Source organism: Pongo abelii, chromosome 12 (assembly GCF_028885655.2).
Source record: "Pongo abelii isolate AG06213 chromosome 12, NHGRI_mPonAbe1-v2.0_pri, whole genome shotgun sequence".
Taxonomy (NCBI): Eukaryota; Metazoa; Chordata; class Mammalia; order Primates; family Hominidae; genus Pongo; species Pongo abelii.
In genome coordinates, this window is record NC_071997.2 from 53,825,132 (window position 1) to 53,840,559 (window position 15,428).

At 33.3% G+C, this 15,428-nt stretch overlaps 1 long non-coding RNA gene and 1 pseudogene across 1 annotated transcript in view; both read left to right on the forward strand.

The window, feature by feature from the left end:
• The window catches only part of LOC129057665 (uncharacterized), a 134,043-nt gene extending 122,561 nt beyond the window's left edge, over nt 1-11,482 (forward strand). The window contains exon 3 of the long non-coding RNA XR_010136267.1: nt 11,328-11,482. This is a non-coding gene — a long non-coding RNA (uncharacterized LOC129057665). The remainder of the gene's footprint in view (nt 1-11,327) is intronic.
• Nucleotides 11,483-12,452: 970 nt separating this feature from the next.
• On the forward strand, nt 12,453-13,488 carry LOC129057666 (cytochrome c-like; annotated as a pseudogene).
• Nucleotides 13,489-15,428: the final 1,940 nt, after the last annotated feature.

Here is a 15,428-nt window from a genome sequence, read left to right on the forward strand (position 1 = left end):
CTATGTAGTTTTCTTAAGTGTGTTAATTGAGTTCCCTACTTCTCTATAGGGAATCTTAAGATATAAACACATACATAAACAAACAAACAAAAACTAGACTGAATCTGCCAGTGTTTCCTTTAGTTCTTAGTAGGCCTGATTATTTTATGTTTGAATTAATTTTTGTGGTTATTTACTCCCTAGTTAATTATTAAATAGAACAAACAAATCTATATTCCCCATTTATGCCAACAGCAGTAAACTATTATCATGTAGATATTATTTTTTTCTCTCAACTCTTTGGGAAGAAAAGGTTTGCATGAACATATTTATGCCTATTGCATCTTCTAAACATCTTGACCTCTTGTAAAATAACTAATTGAAATTAATCAAATTAATTATGTATTTTTCTCTTACACTTTATATTTGATATATTTGGAATTGATATGTTTGGATAGAAACTGAAAAAAACATATTCTACAGGACCTAACTAGTTTTCAATATTGTACTCAGATTTACATGATAAAAAAATGATGAGTTCATGTCCTTTGTAGGGACATGGATGAAGCTGGAAACCATCATTCTCAGCAAACTATCTCAAGGACAAAAAACCAAACACCGCATGTTCTCACTCATAGGTGGGAATTGAACAATGAGAACACATGGACACAGGAAGGGGAACATCACACACCGGGGCCTGTTGTGGGGTGGGGGGAGGGGGGAAGGATAGCATTAGGAGATATACCTAATGTTAAATGACGAGTTAATGGGTGCAGCACACCAACATGGCACATGTATACATATGTAACTAACCTGCACATTGTGCACATGTACCCTAAAACTTAAAGTATAATAAAAAATGATAAAAAAATTCAAAAAGAAAAATCAGTATACAAAGAAAGGTTTGAGACATTCAAATAAACAAAATCAATCTGAGGGAATAGAGATAATATTCCCTTGTGAAACTGATACACTGTTGGAAAGAGGTCCAAACAGCTGGATAATAGTCTTAAAAAGGTGCAATTTATATTTGTTAATGAGATTTGATATGGCCATCTTTGACATGGGAATAATTTGAGATCAGAGAATGTTGTCTTATGAGCTGAAATACATGACTAGGATATAACAGAGAGGGAAAGTAGCACGTTGTATCATACAGAAATCCACATCAGTGTGTTGTCAGATGTTAGCCAATACTAGTGTTTCTCATTTCATCTCCATTATCATATGTTTTATTTTGGGGTAGTGACATCTTGTGAGTAAGTGAGTATGTTTTATTAGAGGACAAGCAATCTTACATCCTCGATTATTTACTTAAATTGTTTATTAAGCATTGGCATTAAGAAATACCTTTAAGGATATGTGTCCACAAACAATATTTTACTACCTTCATATGAGCATCCATAACTTGCCATATATTTTGCTAGGAGATGAAGCAAAAGTAATGGTCATAACATACAAAGTATCTGTTCTTGTGGGGCTTACATCTCATTGAAAGAAACAGATAATGAATAAACAAATAAATATATACTATTTATATCATTTTGGTAGACTTAATAATGCCCCCTCAAAGATATTTTTATCCTAATCCCTGGAAACTGTGACTATGCTGCTTTACATGGTTATAGGGACTTCTCAGTTGTGATTAAATTAAGGATTTTGATAAGGAAATCATAGCCTTAATTATCTAAGTAGGCCCAATATAATCACAAGAATCCCTATAAGAGGCAGGAAATAAGGTAGGATACGGAGAAGCAGAAAGAAGCAGAGTCCGAGAGGGATGATATGCCACTGGCTTTGACAACGGAGAAACTAACTATGAGGCAAGGAACAGCAGCCTCTAGGAACAATGTAGCTCTAAGTAAGGAAATGATTCTCCCTTAGAGTCTCCAAAAGAAACACAGGATTGCTGATTTGGTTGTAGTCCAGGGAACTTAATTTCAGACTTCTGACTCCCAGAACCGTAAGAAAATAAATGTGTGTTAAACCACCGCATTTGTGGTAATTTATTACAATCAGATTTAAATGATATTAAGAAAAAATTAGACATGGTACAGAAATAGAAAAGATAGCCATTTTAATGAGCAAGCAAGAAGGAACTTTCTGATAACATGTCATTTGTGTAGACACATAAATGAAGTGAAGAAGTGAAACACACAGTTACAACTATGTTCCATGACAAGATAGTGCAACGTCCCTGAAGCCTGGTTGGTTGTATTCTAGGAATATGCACAGTACCATTGTGGCTAGAGTACAGCAGCCTCGAGGAAACAGAAAGGAGATATAGAAGAGAAGGGAGGGAAGCCAGAGCATTCAGGAACCCATGGATCATACTGGGAACTTTGCTTTTTTTGTGTGTGTATGGGATTAGAAAATGCTGAGATGTTTTCCCAGAAGCCATGACATGTAACAAGATTTCCTTAGGTGCTCTGTGAAGAAGAAACTATGGGATCCAAGAAGGCTGCCTGGTGCCATTGTCTAGACAGGAATTAGATAAACATGGTTTTTATCCATATAAAAGCACTTTTATTTGTGTTTTTTAATATACTCTGATTTAACAAAACCAGTGTAAATCCTTCATTAATAAAAACAACATTTAATTCAATACATGTATTACAGTACAAAATCCATTGGGTTTTCATTCATTTATTATCTACAAATGGACAAAACCTGGTATAGACATAAAATAGAATATTATTCACACTTAAAAAAGAAGAAAATTATACCATGTCTTAGTCCATTTGTGCTGCTATAACAAAAGTACCACACACTAGGTGTCTTATAAACAACAGGAATTCATTTAACACAGTTCTGGAGGCAGAGAAATTCAAGATCAAGGTGCCAGCAGATTCACTGTCACTTCCTGGTTCACACATGACTGTCTTCTCACTGAGTTCTCACATAGCAGAAGAAACAAGGGTGTTCTCTGGAGTTTTTAAAATAAGAACATTAATTCCATTCTTGAGGATTCCGCTTTTTAATCACTTTCTAATACCATCACTTTGGGAAGAAGATTTTCAATATATGAATTTTAGGGGGACATAAACTTTCAGCCTATAGCAGGCAAGGTAAAACAACATGGATAAAACTTGAAGAAATTATGCTAAGTGAAAAATGCTGGGTATTGCAGCACAAATACTGCATGATTTTACTCATGTGAAGTATTTAAAATAATCAAACTCATATAAGCAGAGAATGGAATGGTGCTTACCAGAGGTCAGGAGGGAAAGTTTTCATCCAATGGATATAATGTTTCATTTATGCAAGATAAATAAGTACTAAAAATCTGCTGTATATCATCATGTCTGTAATTAAAAGCACTGTATTATGCATTTTAAAAATTTGTCAAGAGGGTGGATCTCATGTTAAATCTTCTTGACAGTTTCTTTAAAGTAAAACTCTGTTGGCATATTTTATAGTGTTGTGTTTGAAAACATATTTCCGACATAGAACAGAAACTTCATCAACATAGTAGCTTTAATGAAAGACTTGATACATAAAAATAGTCAACAATTAAATCTAACATAAAACATCTACTCCTCAGGTACAATAATCATATTTATGTGTACTGAAATATTTTCTGCTTTTAAAAAAGAATTAAAAAGATATAAAAAGCTATTATTAAAATATTTACTTTATTAAAATATTATAATGACATTATTTTCAAAATTAACATTTTATTTTCCCTCCATTGATTTATTTTGAAAATAGTTCTGTAATCTGAGATGAATCTATGATAAAAATATTTTGCCATATCCTACATATACCTCTTTAAAATTTCTTTTAAAATGACCACACACACACATATACACACAGACATACAGTAAGAGTTATAGTAGTAATTAGTATCAGCAATATGTTTAATCTACATGGAATGATGGAAGGAGCTTTGGGAAATATTTACAAGATTAGTGCAATCGAGTGTATATTTGAGACATCAAGCTGAAGTAGTGTGGAGTAGTCCCGGGGGGTAAAGGGAAGACAACAATTGGAAGAGACCCATGCATTTTTGCCAAAGGAAAACCTGCCATAAACATCAAGATTGAATAGCAGGTTTAGAAATGAAGGCGATTTGTACTACAGTTGGAGAGGCATAAACCTTTAACATGGCCTGGTGGAAGTGGTGTTTAGAAAGCTTCTAACACAATCTCAATTTCTTCCCCTCCCTTCCATATTGTACTCATGGAAAAGAATTCCCTGTGTTCAGATTATACTTAAAGAGTGAGAATTTATACTCTGAAACCTGATGGGTGCAGTGTTTACATAAATTATTTGAAATTCTTCTGTATAGGAAATTTGTTTATCTTCCTCCATTTATTTGCCTAGTCAATCATGCATTTATATCAGTATAAACTCTTGGAAACTTATTTTATATTTTGGTCAAGGCTTCTGTAACCAATACCTAAAAATGTGAAAGTGACTTTAAACTGGGTAATAGGTAAAGGCTTGGGAATATTGAGGGCAGGATCACTGCCCTGGTGGTTCTGGAAGGAGAACACCGAACCAAGGATTATTCTCAAGACTTGAAATCTAATGAAACTTGCTTTGCTAAGTTTTGAACTTGCTTAGAACCTATCACACTTTTCTTGCATCTGATTTATCCCTTTTAGGATAAGAATGTCTATCCTATGCCTGTTCCACAGTCGTATTTTAAAAGCATACTACTTTTCTGTTGTCACAAGTTCACAGCTGTAGAGGAATTTTATCTCAGAATGAATAGTACCTTGAGTATCACACACATCTGATTTAGATGACATTTAAATTTTGGAATTTTGGCTTGAGAGTTGATGCTGATATGAGTTGAGTCTTTGGGGCTGTTGGGATGGAAATAATGTATTTTTCATGTAAGAATATGAATTTTGAGGGCCAGGCCTACAGTTCACTACGGACTGAACTGTGTCCCTCCAAATTTCACATGCTGAAGCTATAACACCCAATGTGGTTGTTTTTGGAAATAGGGCCTTCAGGAAATAATTAAGGTTAAATGAGGTCATAAATATGGAGAATTAATCTGATAGGATTTGTGGCCTTATATTAGGACTATATGTGGCTTTATATAGGTTGGTGTAAAAGTAATTATGGTTTTTGCCGTTGAAAGTAATGACAAAATCCTCAATAACTTTTGCACCAACCAACCTAATAAGCAAAAGTTCTCTCTCACTCTCTCTCTGCCATGTGAGGACACAGGGAGAAGTCATCCATCTGCAAACTGGGCACAGACCAATCTCCAGTAACCCAACCTTGCTGGGCCTTCATTTTGGACTTTCCAGACTCCAAATTGTGAGAAAACGTATTTTTATTGTTCAAGCCATTCAGTCTATTTTGTTATGGCAGCCCTAGCTGACTAATACAGGTTTATAACCCAACACAAAATAATGTATTTTATGCTCAAATTATTCTAGCTTTGGCCATTGGGAGCTCTTTCAGGTGACTTCAGTATCCTTTTTAAATAGCCTCATTACTGTGTGAGGTAGGGGTGTTTGTGGTTTGTGTGTGTGTGTGTGTGTGTGTGTGTCTGTGTTACCACATGCTAAACATAACCTTACTTTCTGGCATTATAAGATGCTTCAGGCTCGTAGTATATATTTTATGTTCTGCCAAGTCTTAGAATAATTCAGTCATTTCTGCAAGAAGCCTTGGTTCTTTGTATTGAATATTAGTATTAGAAATAAATATTTCCTTAATAATACATTCTGTGCTCCTATGCTATGTTTTATTCTAGGCCCTATCAGCTGATAGAGCAAAAAAAAATGTACCTACAGCCTATGTATACTCACATCAACATGAGTTCATAGTGATGTCACCAACTGTAATTAATTACCATATGTATCATTCTAACCTCTTCCCCTTATATGCAACTTCCCACTTCAATCATGAAAAAAAAAATGGTTCTTACCATTCACTATACATTATTTAATTGTTAAATTCAAGAACACACATATGGCAGTAAAAGAATTGATAATCTATACATCCATGGGGAACAACTTTATTAACTAGGATATAGTACTTATATACAGTTTATTTTGCTTGAGTCTTACATACTCCTTTCATATCAAAAACAGAATTGTATACCACAACCAAGTGGGGTTTATTCCAAGTATGCAAGAATAGGATAGACAATTTTAAAGACCTTTACATATTCTTGTTTAAACTGAAAATCTCTCATATACTATTAATTTTTATGATGTTGAGAATATTTACTATGTCTTTCAGCCATCTGTACATAGTGTGTGTGTGTGTGTGTTTAAAAGAAAAATTGCTAGTCAATGGAAAGAAGATAATATTTGCATATATGTTATTGATAAAGGATATGTAACCAAACTAAACACAGTAAGTCAGTAAGAAAAAGACAAATAATCCAATAAAAGTGATGTTTTTGATATAATTTATTTCTCCACTATTCAGATTTATTGATCACATATACAAAATATCACCTCATGCCTGCTGCTGTGGCTAATTAATGCCTCTAATCCCAACACTTTGTGGGGTGAAGGTGAGATGATTGCTTGAGCCCAGGGGTAAAGACCAGCCTGGGCGACATAGCAAGATTTTGTCTCTACAAAAAAAAACAAAAACAAAAACAAAAAAACACTTTAAAAAAAAAACTAGCCAGTGTGATGATGTGTGCCTGTGGTCCCAGCTACTTGAGAAGCTGAGACAGGAGAATGACTTGATCTCAGGAGTTCAAGACTCCTTGAACTCCTGAGATCATACAGCAAGCTATGATCATGCCACTGCTCTCCAGCCTGCACAACAGAGTTAGATCCCGTCACTAAATAATAATAATAATAATAAACAAACAAATAATCTCGTTAATCTATTCACTTATCTTATTCTGTACTTTTATTATCTAATACAAAATGTTGTCATCTTTTACATGAACACTATTAATTGCCTCTAAATTGTTTTCTTTCTTTCAAGCTGGATCCTCAAATTTCTATCCTCTGCAGTTAGCGGAGTGATTTTAAAAGCACAAACGTAATCACGTCTATGCTTAAAACTCGTTAGTAGCTTCTAATTGCACATAAGATAATATTCACAATTCATATTACAGTCTCCAAAGCTTAATATGTTGTTACTCACCACTTAACTTCTTACACCATCTCCTACTCACATATACGCTTTATCAATTCTTGCCTTTGTGTTGTTTCCCATATACACTGACTAGTATGCCTGACTTACATGATTTTCTCAGCCTGAAATTATTTTTGCATAGTGAGCTCTTCCCTGTCATTGAGATTTCAACTTAAGTGTCATTGAGTAAGAAAACCCTTTTCTTATCATCTAATTTAACAGAATCTTCTATGTCAATTCAAATGTTTGTAGCTATATGTAAGAGAACCTCTTATTCAAGTGGCTTACATCATAAGAATAATATGTAATTCACTTGATAGGAAGCCCTGAGTTGGGGCTAGCTCTAGTACAATTGCTAACGTGACTCTGTCATCAGAGACTCCATTTTATCCATTTTATTGCCAAATCATTGTTATGGCATTCAGCCCAGGAAGCATTACAGAGAAGGCACAATAACAGCTGGACAGGCAATTCGTGATGCCAGCCAATTGCAGTCCTTGCTCATGACATACATTTTTTGATAATCCCTTACCTTATTCTGTTTCTCAGCCTAGAATTTATTACTATTTGATATTTTCTTATTTATTTTTTTAGAAAGGGAATTATATAATAATAAAAGTTACAGATTCTGGAGTTTCCTTGCTTACCTTGAATGTCAGACTTGACTTTTTCCTGTTTGACCAATGTATCTAATCTCTGTGCCTTAGTTTTCATAGTAAAATAGGAATGATTATATTGAGTATCCATATTAAAATACTGTTGTAAGGACTGAGTGAGTTAATATAGGTAAAACACTTAGAGTAGCACCTGGCATGTATTAAGAGCTGTGGCAGGGTCTACTATATATTATTACATATAATTTATTGCTTTTTTGGTCTCCCCCTCCACAGCCACACACACACACATGCCAGGGAATAAGTTATAACGAGCAAGGTTTATTTATGTGACGTTGTGCAGAAAATAGTTAACACAGCAGACCTGAGATTGCTATCCTTATGAAGTCTGCTTACAAAGTAGGCTCTTGTCTGGTATTTGGAAACTTGGATTTCAGAATGGTTCCCACAATTCCATAACTGATAAGAATGATTCACTCCGTCTAGACTGTGCAAGCAATATGGTTTATGCTAACTACTTGCTTTCCTTCTGGGACTCTGAAATGCTGTATGTGTTAGGCAGAGTGTGCTTTTGTGAAGCCATGCAATAAAAACCCTGCATACTGAGTCTTTAATGAGCTTCCCTGATAGACAATATTTCTCATGTGTTGTCACAAGTCTGCTGTAGAAATTGTGTTCTGTGTGACTTCACTATTAGAGGCCATACACCTTGTCTTTTCTAGACTCTTCATTATGCACCTATTCCCTTTGCTGGTTTTTCTTTGTTTCTTTTTGCTGCAATAAATCATAGCCATGTGTTCAACTGTATACTGAATATTATGAGCCTTCCTAGTAAATCACCAAACCTGAGACTGTTCTTGGGGGGCCCTGACACTGACTTGTTTACCAAAATCTAAAACAGGGACTGAGTCATAGTATTAGGCTGGTGCAAAAGTAACTGTGGTTTTGCATTACTTTCAATAGCAAAACCCGCAATTACTTCTGCACCAACCAGATAGATTCTCAATGAAAGTCAAATACATAGATGAAATAATTAATGGATAACTATAGCTCTATATGGTCACACACATTTGGACAAACAACAGCATCAACTTTTGGCACAGAGAGTAGGTTGTTTCCACTGAAGAGACAGTGCTCTTTGATGGTTGTTTACTTACCACCATTTATCATAAATGACTCAAATGTCAGAATGCTAGGCCATGAGGAAATTGTGGGGAGGGACAAATCATGATTCTACAAACAATTGGTTATGTCCACCAGCTGTTTTGGTCAATGTCTTAAGCATCAGCTGAAAATTAGTGTGGAATATAATTGCTGGAATGGTATAATAAAAGGCTACTGATAAAGATATGATAAGCATTATGGTTAAATCTGATCTTTAATTCTACCCCAGGTGACTAGCATGGGGTAAGTGAGACAAGTGAGATATGTAAGCTTAGGTCATTTTAAATCAATGGAGTTAAGGAAGAGGGAAAAAACTAAGCTGTGATTCTGGAAGATGCAATTGACCACTGTCCCTGTTCCATGTGTGAGCTCAGCAGTTTCTCATTCTCTTTCCACTTTGAAAAAAATTAAACTGTTAAATTAGTATGTTATTTATTTACTTTTTAGGCTGGATTTGAATACATTTAAGAGTAGCCTACACAATACTGTTGTTGCTTTTTCCTTACTATTTCTATTCCCTAATATAATGTTTGGCAGATAGTAATTGCTCACTAGAGGGAAGTTTAGAATCATGGCTACCGGGGGTGTCCAATCTTTTGGTTTCCCAGGGCCATACTGAAAGAAGAATTGTCTCGGTCCACACATAAAAAATGCACTAACACTAACAATAGCTGATGAGCTAAAAAACATTGCAAAAAATCCCATAACATTCACAAATTTGTGTTGAGCCTCATTCAAAGCCATCCTGGGCTGCATGCAGCCCACAAGCCATGGGTTGAGTAAGCTTGATGTCTACCATCTAGTAGGTAAATTCTCTTGGAATAGATTTCCCATCTAGTCTTAGCACATTTAGGCAGTATTGGACAAGTAATTTGTACTGAGATTTTCTTTACTTATTTGTAAATTGTAATTACATTTAGTTTTCTGTGTCTGTGGGTTCTGCATCTGTGAATACAGAAGCCAACTGGGAGACTTGAGCATCTGTGGATTGTGGTAGTTGTGGAGAAGAGGGCAGTCCTGGAACCAGTCCCCAACAGACACTGAGAGTTGACTGTAATTATAGAACATTTGTAAGAGTTAAATTGAATACTATAACTTAGAAAATACAAGCACTTTAGAAAGGCTAGATATTATTATTATAATCTAAGAAAGTAGTAAGAAATTAAAGAGCAATGTTTTGTCAGATTATGTAAGGCCTTGAATGTTAGCATTTATTTATATGACAGCAATAAAATTTTCAGCAGAAATGTGGCATAGTTATTGTTCTGATTTTATTTAATTATTTTTATAGCCAAATCTTATTACTGCAAAGAGAATCTAGAGAAAGCTTACAAGTTTATTGCGAACATTCAGTTGATAAGAAATTAGCATTAGTGATGATTACAAGAGTGGCTCCTGATCTGTTTAAAAATACATTATATGTATTGAGACATCATTATGTATTCCAGCAACATGCATAAGTATTATTTGTCAATTAAGAAAAATAAAATTTTAAAAAAGAGTGGAAATACAAAGAAAATCATGGGTAGACCACTTAAAGAATTTATCTATATTTTGATTCCTCTTAATTTAGCCTTACATTTTCAACTAAATAATATCCTGCTTATTAATTTATACTACATATTGCCTGGTATAATTGTTTATTTTTTTATAAATTTAAAAATTGGAAAAATTTCTTCCATTATGTTTCAGTGTTTCTGATAATAAGTATTTAGCAGTATACAATTTGTTTTTTAAATTTAGTTTTATTTTATTTTAGATTCAGAGGGTATATGTGAAGATTTGTTACATAGGTATATTATGTAATGCTGATGGGTTTCTAATGAACCCATCACTCAAACAATGAACACAATATCCAATACATAGCTTTAAAAACCTTGCTTCCTTCCCATGTTCCCCCCTTTTGGAGTTCCAGTGTCTATTATTTCTATCTTTATGTCCATGTGTAACCATTGTTTACCTTCCACCTAGAAGTAAAATATGTGGCATTTGCTTTCTGTTTCTGAGCTATTTATCTCATAATAATGGCCTCCAGATCCATCTATGTTGCTGCAAAAGACATGATTTTATTCTTTTTGATGGCTGCATAGTATTCCATTGTGTATATATACTACGTTTTCTTTATTCAGTCAATAGTTGATGGACACTTATGTTTGTTCCATGACCTTGCTATTGTGAATAGTGATGCAATAAACACATGAGTGCAGGTGGCTTTTTGATAAAACAATTTATTTTCCTTTGGGTAGATATCCAGTAGCAGGACTGCTGGGTTGAATCGCAGTTCTATTTTTAGTTCTTTGAGAAATCTCCATACTGTTTTCCATAGGAGTTGAACTAATTTACATTCTCACCAACAGTATATAAATACATTTGTTTCTTTAAACAGCCCACAGCTTTTTAGATGGGTTTTTTAATACAGTCTACATTTAACAAATAATTTTGCTAGAAAAAAATCAATTGACAAATTAATGAATCATTGATTATTTTTAATCCCAGGGAATCAACAGATGACAACCAAATCCTAACAACCCTTCAGAAGTTAAAGCTACATTACTGTGAAGAAAGTCTAGTATCTTGGTTTTTAAAAGTTTTAATTTTTTTTTAATGGCAATAAATTTTGAGAAAAAAATGTGCTCAATGATTTCTTAAAGGTATTATTTTTAGGTCGTTTGAATTTAATAATTTATAGGTAATGAAATTTCACTTTTTATTTCTGCGTGTTCAACTGTTTAAGGAAAGAAGGCTGAAAGTCAAATATAGTAACATTTTCTTTCACTTAATTCAAAAGGCTTCTGAAAAGTAATAAGATTTATTCTGTAAATTACTTTATAATTGTTCTTTAACCACACTGTGATATTTGATAATGTCAGAATGATTTTGCTTTAGGGAATGTGATTTTAGCCCCTGAAGAAAATTAATTACTCTCCCTAAATAAACAGCATTTTATGTATTTTATGTGAACTTAGGGAAAGTTTTTAAGGTTAATTAATCTGTCTCTGACAATTGCAGAAAAATTTTAGGAAAAAATTACTTATGCATTCAGGTCAGTTTGCTTATGCTAATACACTAACACACAAGAAAAATATCACATTCATTCAATCATATTTGAAGAAAATTACTTCCATTTACTCTGAAATCTAAGATATAACTCTATCGTATAATCCAGTTCCCAACGTGGTTTCTTTAAAACCTTGTGCTAAAAATTGTGCTAATCAATTTACCAAATGCTTCATTTACTCTAAAAAATAATATAAATGTTGTTTGCTTTCTTGATATTTCATCGCTTAATGATCTTTTGTATATTATACTAAACTCACCAAGGCTTTGGAGAGAGATATATGCATATATATATAGAGAGAGTCACAGATTAAAAATCCATAGGAAAAGGTCAGGAAGAATTACATCCATCTGTTCATTGTGCTTATCCTTTGGAAAGAGCAATGAGATGCAGGGGGAAGTAAGGAGAATCTACATGATCTTTTAAAAATATTATTTTTTTCATATTATTTATTTCTCATTACTTTTCACATTGTTCTAATTAATTTGAGGATTCATACACATATTTTACATTTATTATTTATATATGTTTTTAGAAGAATAAGAAAATCTCTTCTCCCACCTCTCCTTTAGAAAATGTTCATGGCAGGGAGTGGGACATCCGGCTTTAGAGCAGGAACTTTCGTTGCACCAGTGATGAAAAAGAGAATTAAATATGGGTGATGTTGAGAAAGGCAAGAAGATTTTTGTTCAGAAGTGTGCCCAGTGCCTAAAAGGGAGGCAAGCACAAGACTGGGCCTAATCTCCATGGTCTCTTTGGGCTGAAGACTGGTCAGGCCATTGGATTCTCTTACAAAGACGCCAATAAGAACAAAGGGATCACCTGGGGAGAGGATACAGTGATGGAGCATTTGCAGAATCCCAAGAACTACATCCCTGGAACAAAAATGATCTTTGCTGGCATTAAGAAGAAGACAGAAAGGGCAGACTTGATAGCTTATCTCAAAAAAAGCTACTAATGAGTAATAATTGGCCACTGCCTTATTTATTACAAAACAGAAATGTCTCATGACTTTTCTATGTGTACCATACTTTAATAGATCTCATACATCAGAATTCAGATCATGAATGACTGACAGAATATTTTATTGGGCACTCCTGATTTAAAACTAAGACTGGCTTGTGGTTAAATGAATATGTTCAGTTTTTGAATTTTAATAGTAATTCCAATTCAGTAAATGCTATCACTGTTTACCCCTTCTAAAGATATGATTAGACTTCACTGGTAACGTTCAACTTTTCACAAAGATGGGGACTGTCATCTTAAAACTTACTGGATATTGGTTTATATTTAGATTTCTATAACTGGTTATGTGAATATATTTAAATACTGGGGAAATTCCATCACTGTCTCAGAACCAAGCAAGAGTCATCTGTGTTTTGTGTTCATTTGCCTCTTAAAGGCAAGGGTTGAAGATAAATAAGGTAGCAATGTCTACTTCGTATTTTTGGCCTTAACTATGTCAATCTAATTAGAATTCTCTGCATTTAAAATGGTTCTTTTTACTTATTGAAGGGCATTTTAGTGTGGTTTATGTGTAATATCAAAGATTATTTAACATTTCTCACATTTTATAGATGATCTATAAGGTCACATTTTTTAAAATAATAGCAAGTTAAACTTCACTCTTGAATTCTTTACAATCTAAGTCAAACTAAGTTATAATTTAGAATTGTCTTTAAACAGCCATTCAGATACATAAAACTGTGGAACTGCTCTGTATTTGTGATTGTGGATAGTGCTTTTGCCAACTTAAAAGAATTAAAGTAGAGGAGATATACATAAATTTTAAAATTATGTGTGAGCATAAGACTTAAGATAATTAAAAAGAAATTCACAGATCATGAAAAAAACATGTTCATGGCAAAGAAAAGACATATTCTAAGTAGATTAATAATTACAGATGTGTCAAATATACAATTCTAGGATTTATGATGTAGTCATTAAGTTCATAAAATACTATAATGAAATATGTAATTTAATTTAAATAATATTTAGAAATTATATCCATATATTCAGCAAGTAATTATTAAGTGTATTTATGTGCCAGATACCATTCTAGGTGCCTGGGATGCATCAGTGAACAGAATACATCTAGTGCTGCATAAGGGAGCTTCCTTTTTAGTGAAGGAGGACATTAGACACAGATGTATAAATGAGTCATTGAACAAGATAATTGCAGGCAGAGATGGATTCTATGAAAGAAATAAATCAGAGTGATGAGAGGGAAAGTGACAGAGAGACAGCTTTAGGTTGGAGGCTAAAGTGAGGACTTTGAAGAAATGATAATTCATGTGTGACTTGAATGACAAGATAAAATGTAGAGAGTTAGAGGCTGAGGATTACAGGCCAAGGAAATAGCCCCGTGCATATGTTGTGAGACATAGCTCCAAGACATAGACATGCATAGTTTCATTCAACTTGACTCTTCCAGAAATGAATTGAAGGTCACTAGGCCTGGAGTATCAGGAAGCAGAGGAGAAGTTGTGAGAGAAGAGGTTGAAGTGAGATGCCTGTGTCATTTAATGAAGCAAATCACATGAAAAATATCACTGGCATTTATGATTATAAGACTTATTTAAAAATAGCAGTAAAATTTACTTCCTACTTTATCCTAAGGTTCTGAAGACCTTTCGATGGTATTCTTGGAGGAGAGTTTACAATTTTGGTGTGTATCATGATTGTAAAGATACCCTGATATCTTTATAAAATAGAAGTAAATATAGAAATTAAAAAAACAAAACTTTCCTGTTCTCTTGGTCAATCACTGACAGTATGTAAAATCATTGTCTAGTTGATAAATTCATTCAAGTCTTTCATTTTAGTTCAAGGAGACTTTAGTTTCCTCCTTTTGGATTATAAAATGGAAGTTACCTGGATCCCTTTTGTGTATACCATTCATGACTTACACACACCAGTTTTGTACATATGTCGTAAATAGCTACTATTGTAAAAGAAAAAATAATTTTCACAGGAATATTCTCTGTGTATAACAGAAATGGCTTACTTTGATGTCTTTGTTGAAAATATGTCCATAACTAATGTAAGAATATTCTAAAACTTTATTTAAAAATTTTAAAAGAACATTTTTATGGATAAGCAAACTCAATATTATAAAAATGACTTCTCTTCCCATGTAAATGTAAAACTTCCCATCAAATTCTGATAGAACTTAATATTAATGGATCTTGATACAACATATAAAAATCATGTGAAATACAAGGGAACAAAAAATTGCAAAAATATTTTTGAAAATGAATAAATAAATTAGTGTTACTTAAGCCACAATATATTAAGTCTTACAGCACCTGAAAGTCGTATTGTGCAGAGACAGATAAATGGAAAGCTAAGCAAAATAATGATTCCAGAAATCAATCAATAAACAAACACATATACACATATATTTGATATATGACTATTGCCATTGTAGACTAACAGGAAAAAGAGAAGAAATTCAGAAAATAATTAAAAATTAGTTATACATATGAAGATACATGAACTTAGATTAATAATTCCTTCCTTATATTACATACAAAAAT